The following is an 11,703-nucleotide window of genomic DNA, read 5'->3' on the forward strand; positions in this document are numbered from 1 at the left end:
GGTAGTTTTCATAGGGTGCTGGAGTCATTAGCTTGATTGTAAGGGTAGAAAAGTGGAGATGCTGAACGTGGCAAGAATTTGGCTCTTTCTAGGAGCTTGACAATGAAAAGAAGGAGAAACATAATAGAATAGTTTGAGGGATGGCAAGATGGAGTGAAGATGTTTTTATGGACAGAAGAGAACAGGTCATAGTTTGTAGGCAACAGGAAAAGAGTCAGGGAGAAATTGAAGACCAGAGAAGAAGTAATTGTTATGAAACAGATTTCTGAGCACTGGCTCTGGTGTACCTGGGTGACCTTTGTGAGAAATTTGACCTCCTTGGCCCTCAGTTTCTTCATCTATCAAATGAAGGGTCTAACTTATAGGAGTAGATTGGTTCAGGGGCACCAATTGAGTGTTGGTCTTGACAAGATGAAGAGTCACCTCTCCTTTAGATACAGGTTCATAGTAGGAGAGGCTCAAAGTAGAGGTCAAGGAAGCTCATAATGGATGGCTTCAGTTTTCTTAGTAAAGTGGAAGGTGAAGTTATCTGCCAAGGGGAGGGGAAGGGACAAGAAGAAAGAGCAGAAGGCTTGGACCAGCCACCTTAGGGAATGTCATAGACAGTCAAGGAGAATTAAAAGGATTTCTGTGCATCAGTAAGAGCTCAGGTAAGATTAGATAACATGAATTTGTAGCAGACCCCTTCAGCATAGTTGCCTGCTTTCCCTCAGTAGCAGTAGAGTAGGAGCGAAGAAGGCAAATGATGGGAGATGGTCTAGGGTGGGGCTTGAACAGTGAGAGACGTGGGAGCAAGATATTCAAAAGCAGAGATCAGTGCACATTTGCTCAATCAACAAGCACTTGTTGAGTCCTTTTCAGTCGTGTCCACTTTTGGTAACCCCATTTGGGACTTTCTTGGCAAAAGATACTGGAGTGGTTCACCATTTTCTTTTCCAGCTCATTTGACAAGTGAGGAAACTGAGGCAAACAGGGTTAAGTGACTTGCCCAAGGCCACACAGCTAGTAAGTGTCTAGAGGTCAGATTTGATTCCAGGCCCCCATACTCTATCCATTGTGCCGTAACAAGCATTTATTAAGTACCTGCCATGTTCCAAGACCCGGGGATACAAAGGAAAACGAAACATTCAGTGCCTACATTATATTGGGGGAGACAACATATACATCTATAAGTATTTTCAATAGGTGATCACAGTGTCACGAGATGTATGTGAAAACTAGGTTGATCACAAGAGAAATGAATGTGCATGTGGAACCCAAAGGGACAAAGGGAGGAGGGGATACCAGGAAGGGGCTTGACATGGAAGGAGCAACAGTGCTACAAAGGCGAGGAAAAAAGACGAGAAGACCTCCCCATGGGGAGAAACAATGTGATGGCAAAAACCTCGTTCTTTTCCCTTGGGAACGGCTAGACTATGTAGATAGGAGGGTCTGCTTATCTGCAAAGGACCCCAGCTGCACAAACATTATTCCAGCCTGGCATAGACTGGCTGGTACCTGTTTTGCCTCCCAAGGATACACAGGGAGCCCAGCTTGGGATGCAACAACAAATTATGTCAACTCAGAGGGAGCTTTATCCTTGACACATTCAGGGCCTCCTGCATACTCTGGGTCCAGTGTTTTTGGAAAATATGGCAACTCAAAAAGACAAGTTCAGGCCCCCCTTAACAGCCCTTAATATCCCCACACTGTTGGTCAAAGGTGACCCCTGGGTATGCTGATTACCACAGAGAGCACACTGGATAAAACAGTACTGTGGATACTACCTGGGAAAGCCCCAAGGACAGAGTGGGACCAGAACCATTAACCAAGCACAGCACAAGCCATAATAAGAATGACGAAAATTAGGGACTAATTAGAAGGGGAAAATCAAACAACATTAAGATAATCAAGAGAATGTAGCATGCAGATACAGAAAACAAATGCCAAAGGAGTACAATAATGGACAGCAATAACAACAGATATTAAGTCTCCCTGCAACTCATTTCTCTTGCCCAATAGCCATTCAATCAACACAACTCCTCCTGGATCTCAGATGTCCCATACAGTTGACAGGTCGCTGGCACATCTTTCCTTGAGGTAGTCTGGAAAATACCATGTCCTTAAAGGCACTGCTCCATTGGATTTTTCTGTTCTATCTCCAGGTTACTTGTAGAGGCGCCTCATTTGTTCCTGCTAGAACCTCCAAGAGAACAGATCTTGATAAGTTGGCAGAGTCTCTCAACATTTACTCCTTCAATAGCTAATTCTTTTGTGAAAACCAACTCAAATCTCTCAGTTCCAATCTAATCAATAACAGAGCTGAAAAGGGAAACACCAAAGTAGGAACCCCGAGTTTACCTGAAACTTTAGGGAATTTAGGTCAGAAATACCCTATGCCAGTTGTATCTTACTCTAAACTCTGTACCTGACATAAACGTGTGTGTGTGTATTCATGTTAGCTTGTTGGTTCCTCAAAATTTTTACTCAGATCTTTTTTTAACTTCACAACATTTACCAATGAACTGTTAATTATCTTAGAATTTCAAATTTAAATATCATTTAGTTCAAATTAATTCTGATTCAATTCAATTATCTAATATTCCCTCTTTAGGAGGAGCAGATACAGACCAGGATTTCAACCCTCACACAAAAACATAGGGTACAGAACATATTTTACAAGAAGATGACCCAGTGATAATACACAAATGAAGTCACATAAAAGTTAACTTCAATTATAGCAAAAGACTTTTGATGACACTCAAATAACCAAGTTCAAAACAGCGTATATGAAGTAAGTTGTTTATAAGAAAACATGTTTGTACCACAGGATACACAGTATAAACAAATGTTATTTCCACATTAGTAATAAACTTGAATAAAATTGACTTTTCCATTGATGTATCACAAAATATTGCATAAGTTACATACCTCTAAGAAAGCTGATTGCACTAAAATTCTCTTCTCTAAACCAAACTGAAGATGTTTCTAATTTAGTTCCAATAATTAATAGAATAACAGCTAGGGTCTCACAAACAGTTGTATCAATACCCAATTATTCTTACATTGTTTTGAAACATTTAAGGACCTTATTCCATACAGGCAAATATATCTAGTAAGAGGCAGAGGACTACTAGTAACAGGCAGATGAGTAGGCCAAATAGTTATTTCTGAAGTTGTTTAGGATATAGAAAGGATTATAATTCTAGGCTGAATAGTTCAGATCTTACACACTTGCATTTTATTATAGTAGATATATCCCAGCCTTAGTTCATGGAATAATGATATAACACTGTGTTTGCATCTTTGTTTCACATACTTTTTAGAAACTGTTTGCCTAATTATTCCCATATTATTCAGAAAGGATGAGTTATTTCAGGGATTTAATCTTACACATGATTATACAGGCAGGCAGATGACAAGTCCAAATACTAACTTACCTAGTTGTTTGGGATATGGAATGACTATATATTCAGATTGAAAACAGCAAGATCTCACATATTTGCATTGTGCCCATGTCTTCTCCTGAGCACTTGCTCAGATTATAGAAATTTTCTATGAAAGGAAAAATCATGGACATGATTATAACAGCATCAAACTGATCCTTGGTGACTCAACACATTCAGCAGGACAAAGCATCCTTAGCTCTGTTTGACTTCAGGTAAGAGTCACAGTTGACAACTAACCATGCAGTAACAATTCTACCTCATAGCCAAACTCAGGAATAACCAGGTAGGAAACATTCCTGTTCAAAAGGAACCCAATGGGGAAACTGATCCAGACAGATCCTACCTTAGGCTAGGCTGAGGTCGGTCATCCTCTAGGCTTTCTCCCTGATACAGACCTCTACCTGTAATAGTTGAGGTTCACATTCCCTCTGAGTAGCTTGTGGCATTTCTCTTGAATGATGGATTATTGACTTAATAATCCATCAGACAATTATACCTGAATTCAGATCTCAAAACAAAATCAGTTACAGTCCCAAGAGCTTTTACCTCAAATGGCAAGTTTCACCAATCACAGCTTAGGGTTGGATATAGTTATTTGTCCTCTCATGAAGCTGTGGTGAGCAATAAAAGTTTACCAGGACTCAAACATAGATAAGAGTAACTTTAGAGTGCTATTAACATTCTTCACTTGTTTTTCTTTTCTTCCCCAGTATAAATTTGTCCTGGTAGTGAAGACCAATCATTAGAAATCATTTCTATATTGTACTTAAAGTTGCAAATCTTCAGCAAGCCAAGTTCACTGTTTAGGAACTCACTAACCCAAACTAGCTGATTTCCCAGGGCTGATGACCTTGCCCGCACAGATGGTTTCCAGGAACCTGGCAAGTTTACAAAATAAGGGGAACTGACAGGGACCTCGGAGAAAGGGCTGAGCCTGCTGCTCCTGCCTGTCCACACCATCTACCCTTAGAGCTCTTGTGAGCTGTGCTCTTTGACACCCACCTCCTCATGCAAGGGGGAATAGACTAATTCTGCTACATACCCTCATACCCCAAGGTGAACTGCTTTGAATAAGCAGACCCAATCCAGATAAGGCTTTCTCCTCATCTTCCTCTCTACATGCAGTAATCAATTGCCAATTTTAGGTTTCAACATTATGACAATAACCCAAATAACTTAGTTAACACTTGCACTTTAGTAAGTGATAGCCAAATAAGTGTAGATGTAACTTCCTCTTAACTACAGACAAAGGTGGAAATATTCAGTTCCCTAAATGGCAGTTACAAAACACTATAAAACAGGATTGGCAGGGCTGATAAAATAACATCTTTTCGTTTCTTTCAGTTCATACTCCAATAACATCTGAGTTATAAAAAGTTACTTGACATAACTGATACAAAAAATTTACCAATTTGCACAATATAAAAATTTAGAAGCATAACAAACCATAAACAATATTATGTATTTGAAACTTGAAACAAACCCATTATGGATCAGGTCACTCCAATCCAGTTGAATGCATTTCCAAATAACCTTACACAGAAAATCAGGGATCTCATCACTGTTGGCACTGTATACTGACTAAAACCCCATATAAAGTTATCAAGTATGAAGCAATTATACCTAATTAAGGAACTAATTACAACAGTTAATATTTATAGTGTTTGCCCTATGCCACCAGTCATTATGTTGGGCACTTTATAATCATGTGAAGTAAATGCAGGTAATAAATGTGAGGTAATTTATTTAAGGTCACCCAATTAACAAATTTCAGATCCATGCATTTTCCTAATTTGTCTTAATGCCAAATGGCATAATCAGTTCTGACTTATCTTAAGCATTAAATTAGGAGAGACACATTTCATTTAAAATGTGACTAGAATGAATTGAATTACACCTGGATCTATGTTCCAAAAACAAAGAATCTTGGGTAATGGTTTTAATACTATAATATTAAATAATACTGTAGTATTATACAAATGCTATTTACTTGAAATATTTCATATTATGGAGTCTACTATTTCCACCCAATCCACTGCCAAAGATTGTAAAACTGGCAATCTGATATTAGGATTTAGTTTGCCCTGATTATCACACTTAAGAGCACATTTTAATTTAGTTCAAATCTGGGTTCCATAATCTCAGAAGGAACCAATAACATCAATTTATTCATAGCTCTCTATGATTTCTTCCTAAGTACTTCCAAATCAAGCAGCAATTTTTATTACTATAGTTCCCACTAAAATAAACCCATGACATTTCATACAACCTTCCCTCTTAAACAAAGCCAAAACTTTCTCAGCTCTTTCTGTCAACATGCTTAAACAGTCTTTCATAAAATCCCCACACCTTCCTTATTACCTTCAAATTCTTCCCTTATACCATCCATTACTTGTTCATTCCTTAAATTCTCCTTAAAATTTTTAGTGTACAGTGGTATTAAACAAAACTAATGACCTACTAAAGAATTTCTTTTTTTTTTTTTTGGGAGGCGAGAAGGCAAGGCAATTGGGGTTAAGTGAGGTTAAGTGACTTGCCGAAGGTCACACAGCTAATAAGGCATGTCAAGTGTCTGAGGCAGGATTTGAGCTCAGGTCCTCCTGACTCCAGGGCCAGTGCTGTACTCACTGTGCCACCTACCTGCCCCAAAGAACTTAATTCTTAAGATGCAAATGTTGGCTAGTAATATGCCTGTAACATTTAAACTGTTGAATTATTAACATTTCTGTTATTTGCTAAAAAATAAAAATCCTTTAAGATGCTTTTAAGCCCTTACAAAACTTGGTCTATTCAAGTAATAGTCAAGTTCTGGAATATTATTCACAAAAGTAGCAACAAAGCATTTAAAAGCTACTTTCAGAAATAAGCTCCTCTCGTATGGATGAGGAACAAGACATTTCTTGAGATTCAAATACAGAAATCTATGATAAAATGAATAGGAGTCTCATATAATTTATCACCAGATTTCTAATTTCACAATATACACATCAATTCAAAAAGTTACATTTACATCGATCAGTGCTTAATTTTAACTTGTATGATTCCTAAATACCACACTAGATATTCCAGTCAAACTCAAATTACCTTTCGGTTGTGTCCCGGTTCACAAAAGACTTTCCCCTTTTTCATGAGCCAGGAAAGGGTTAATTTCCATTCCAGTTCTGAAGAGCAAGCCTTAACACTTTCAGTGACACAGCCCCCAAACCTGTCTCTCCATGATCAGTTGAAATGACCTTCTTCTCTGGCTATAAAACAATAAAGCAATCATTCAGGGGTGGCGGGGGGGGGGGGGGGGGGGGGGGGGGGGGGGGGGGAAGAATGGTGGAAGGAATTTGACCACAGTTTCAGAAATAAAAAGGAAGAGAACAAAATCTTTCTAAAAACATAAATTAGCTAACAAGACACAGAGAGACATATAAGCACCAATACAAGAAACACAGACTAACAACTTAGTGGCACTGAAAATTCCTTGCTAGCCTAGGCTTTAGATCTACAAATCAAGTTAAAATGCACATCTTTGTCAATTACATACATACCTGTAGGTTTCAGAACCGTATAGCTATAAAATTTGGCCCACGGCAGTCCCTGTAGGGGGAACGAAGCCATTTTTGGACACGTTAGTACCCATGAGGAACACACACGGACAATAACAAAAACTGATATAGTAACAACAAAAATAATCCTAAACTTTATATTTCCAATTCATAAGCATATGTTTATATATCTTCTTTGTTTATTCCAGGCAGCTGGCTATCCAGGAAAATAAGGGCTCTTACTTTTGATGTGTCCTCTTTGACTGCATCACCTTGGCCAGCACCCTGGAAATGAGGCCAAAAACCTAGCCCCCTTCAACCACCCCAAAGAACAGATAACCTATAACAGGGCTCTTCCCAAAGCCCTCTTTGGCTGAGTCTTCCAGCTAGGACAACTAAACCCAGTCCTGGCCTAGATAGGATAACCTTTATCCAAACATCCAGCCCATTTATCCAAATTGGATTCTCAAATCTGCATCAGCTGGGATACCCCTTAACCAAACAAGGCCTTACCTTCATTCCCTTTACCACAGACAACCTACTTTCTCTTGTAATGAGGAACTCAACCCAAAGAGAGAAGAGTCTGAGATATGAGTGGAGGAATGAAACTCCCCAAACCAAAGATCTGATGTGGGTGGGGAAAAAAAAAACCCATGCTGGTACTGAGCCCTGCATCTGAATCCTCTGAACAGCCCAAGTCCCTTTCTCTCATCATATTCCGCTGCCACTGATGGGGTGCTTGGGTGCTTGTACTTGGACCCCAATTCCAAGATCATTTTTCTCCTTAGCCTCAAAACACTATCCCTGACAGTTTTCTCTCCAGCCCAAGAACACTGCCAACAAGAACTCCTGAGTGGGCCCCAGTAAGACAAACTATCTTTCTCCATTATAAGAACAAGCTGTAGAGAGCATTACAAAATGCAAAATGGATAATTTTGATTACATTAAATTGAAAAGTTTTTGTACAAAGTCAATGCAAACGAGATTAGGAGGGAAGCAGAAAATTGGGAAAATTTTTATAACCAATGTCTCTGATAAAGGCCTCATTTCTAAAATATATAAAGAACTGAGTCAAATTTATAAGAATACAAGTCACTCCCCAATTGACAAATGGTCAAAGGATTTGAACAGGCAGTTTTCAGAGGAAGAAATGAAAGATATCTATTGTTATATGAAAAAATGGTCAAATCATTATTGATTAGAGAAATGCAAATCAAAACAACTCTTAGGTACCACATCACACCTATCAGATTGGCTAATGTAACAAAACAGGAAAATTGTAAGTGCTGGAGAAGATGTGGGAAAATTGAAACACTAATGCATTGCTGGTGGAGTTGTGAACTGATCCAGCCATTCTGGAGAGCTATTTGGAACTATGCCCAAAGGGCTATAAAAATGTGCATACCCTTTGACCCAGCAATACCACTTCTAGGGCTGTGTCCCAAAGAGATCATTAAAATGAGAAAAGAGCCCACATGTACAAAAATATTTATAGCAACTCTTTTTGTGGTGGCAAAGAATTGGAAGCCGAGGGGTTGCCCATCAATTGGGGAATGGCTGAACACTATATGAATGTAATGAAATACTATTGTGCTATTAAGAAATGATGAGCAGACAAACTTCAAAAAAATCTAGAAAGACTCATATGAACTGATGCTGAGTGAGGGGAGCAGAACCAGGAGAACATTGTACACAATTACCAACACATTCTGCAATGACTAACTTTGATAGACTTGGCTCTTCTCAGCAATGTAAGGTTCTAAAACAACTCCAAAAGACTCATGATAGAAAATGCTATCCACATCCAGAGAAAGAATTACGGAGTCTGAATGCATATTGAGACAAACTATTTGCTCTCTCTTTTTTGTTTTGTTTCTTCTTTCACGTGGTTCATTCCATTGGTTATAATTCTTCTTTGCAACATGACTAATGTGAAAATATGTTTGATGTGAAGGTATATGTAGAACCTATATCAGATTGCATGCCGTCTTGGGGAGGAGGGGGGGAGGAGAGGGAAGGGGAGAAAATTTGGAACTCAAAAGCTGTGAAACTGAATGTTGTCAAGTAAAATTAAATGAATTAATTTAAAAGGAACCAAAAAAAAAAAAACAAACCAAACCAAGAACAAGCTGACCCCTGAAGAAATTCCCTTGTAAAAATAGGACCATCTTGTAACTACAGAATTATCATGTATTGATTCCCACAGTTATCATTTACAATCCAGAGGTCAAGCTATAGACATCAACTCTCAAAGCTATCTTGCTACAAAATGTAACAGACCAAAAAATACACCCCTTAGAAACCTTTCCCAGGTTTTCAGGAGTGAATAACTCCTGTGACTAAGGTTGTATGTATCTAATTAGCATATCTGCCAGATTATCCACTCTTTTCCTATATAAGCTTTAGCATTGTTCCTGTTAGGTTGCAAGTTCCTTAAGGAGCTCTGCCTGCTCCATTGGCATTACAATAAACCTTTCCAACTTGACCTAAAGATGCTTGAGTCCATGAATTCATTCCAGACCACCTCTCTTGTGCTTCAGTCCTTGAGGGGTCCCTGAACCCCTTCAAATCACATCACTGTAACCAAAATGTCAACAGGCAATCACAAGACTTATGTGAAAACCAGGTTGATTACAAGAGAAATGAACATGCATGTGGAACCCAAAGGGTTGCTAGTCTTTAAGAAGTTTACATTTTTCTAATAGCAGGACAAAGGGAGGAGGGGATACTAGGAAGGGGTGTGACATGGGAGGAGGAACAGTGAAGGAAAGGTGGGAAAAAAAGACAAGATCTCCTCCCCATGGGGAGGAACAAGGTGATGGCAAAAACCTTTCTTTTCCCTTGGGAACTGCTAGACTATGTAGAAAGGACCCCAGCTGCACAAACATTATCCCAGGCTGGCACACATTGGCTGGTGCCTGTCTTGCCTCCCAAGGACACACAGGGAGTCCAGTTTGGGGTACAACAACAAATTATGTCAGCTCAGAGGGAGCTTCGTCCTTGACACATTCAGGGCCTCCAGCATACTCTGGGTCCAGTGTTTCTGGAAAATAGGGCAACTCGAAAAGACAAATTTAGTGGAACCCTTAACAGTATATACAGGATGGATAAAAAAAATAAATACAAAGTAACTAATAGGAAGGAGACTTCTAGAGAAGCTGGAGCTCAAGCTGGGCTTTGAAGGAACTAGGGATTCTAAAAGGTTAAAGGGGAGGATAGAATGCATTCCAGGTAGCGGGTACATACAGCCCATACAAAGGCCTAGAGAAAGGAAACCAAGTATTATTTGTGAGACGACTTTGTCCAAAGCAGAGTTGCGGAGGGAGAGTAATGTTTAATAAAGTAGGAAAGCAAGGTTGGAGCCAGATCATGAAGGGCTTTTCATGCCAAACAGAAAATTTTGTCGTACAACTCAAGTTTCCACATCTGTAAAATGGACTAGTCGAACTAGATGATCTTTACAGTCTCTTTACATTCTTTGATTCTGTATTGATTAATCGAAATCAAAACACATTAAATATTAATCCAGACTAGGCACTATGGAGGGAAGCTGCTGGACAGTTAGGTGGCACCCTGAATAGAATGCCAGGCCTGGAGTCGGGAAGACTCATCTTCCTGAGTTCAAATCAGGCCTCAGAAACTAGCTGTGTGACCCTGGGCAAGCCCCTTAACCCTGTTTGCCTGTTTTCTCATCTGTAAAATGATCTGGAGAAATAAATGGCAAACCACTCCAGTTTCTCTGCCAAGAAAACCCCAGATGGGGTCACAGAGTCAGACACGACTGAAATGACTGAACAACAGCAGGCACTATAGAATGAAAGGTTTATAGACTCTTTCTCAGTCTCCACCTACAATCATTGTTAAACCTCATGGAAAGAGCTGTCTATACCTGATGCATTCCTTGTGATTCACCCACCTTTTACTGAAGAAACTGCTCTCATGAAAGTCCCCAGTAACCAGATCATCCAAACCAATGGCTTTTTTGTAATTCCTCACCCTCCTTTACCTTTCTGTCAAATGTCATTTCTGTAGCATTTATCACTGCTGACCAACCTTTTCTTTTTTCCCTCCATGCCATTTATTTATGCTTTTATGACATTTTGCTGCAGCAATTCTGTTTTTCACTCAAATTCTGTTTTCCACTTACTAATAAAAATGATCTTGAGTTGAAAAGTTAAATGTATTTAAGTAAAAGGACATGAAGATTCTTAGCCAAGTCCTGACTTGTCTGTTGAACTCTGGACTCTTATTTTTAGCCCATACCAGATATCTCTATTTGACTGTCCTGCTGGCATCCAAGTACAGTATATATAAAGATAAACTCATCTTTTAACACCATCATTGGCTCTGCCAATCTCCCAGTCACCCAGGCTTGAAATCTCAGGGTCAATCTTTAATCTCCCCCTTCTCTCATCCTGAAATTCCACCTAATTACTAAGTTTTACTGACTACCACTTCTTGCAAGAGCATTCTCTTTTTTCTGAAATTCAGAGGTAGCACACTTTTCTCTTCTCATTCCCCTTTTAACTGTCCTTTCTCTGTTTATCTCTCTGGTTCTTCATGTTTTTCCCCAAAAAGGTAAATATCCCCCAAGGTTCTGTCCTGAGCTCCCTTATAGGTCCTTCCCCTTACAATCTTTTATCCACTTCCACGGCTTTAACTCTCCTGTCCTTGAATCTCTATGTAGATTTCCCAAATCTCTATCTCTACCCTGATTTCTAGATCCTTTAATTGTCTACAGA

Source organism: Trichosurus vulpecula, chromosome 4, assembly GCF_011100635.1.
Source record: "Trichosurus vulpecula isolate mTriVul1 chromosome 4, mTriVul1.pri, whole genome shotgun sequence".
In the NCBI taxonomy this organism is placed as follows: Eukaryota; Metazoa; Chordata; class Mammalia; order Diprotodontia; family Phalangeridae; genus Trichosurus; species Trichosurus vulpecula.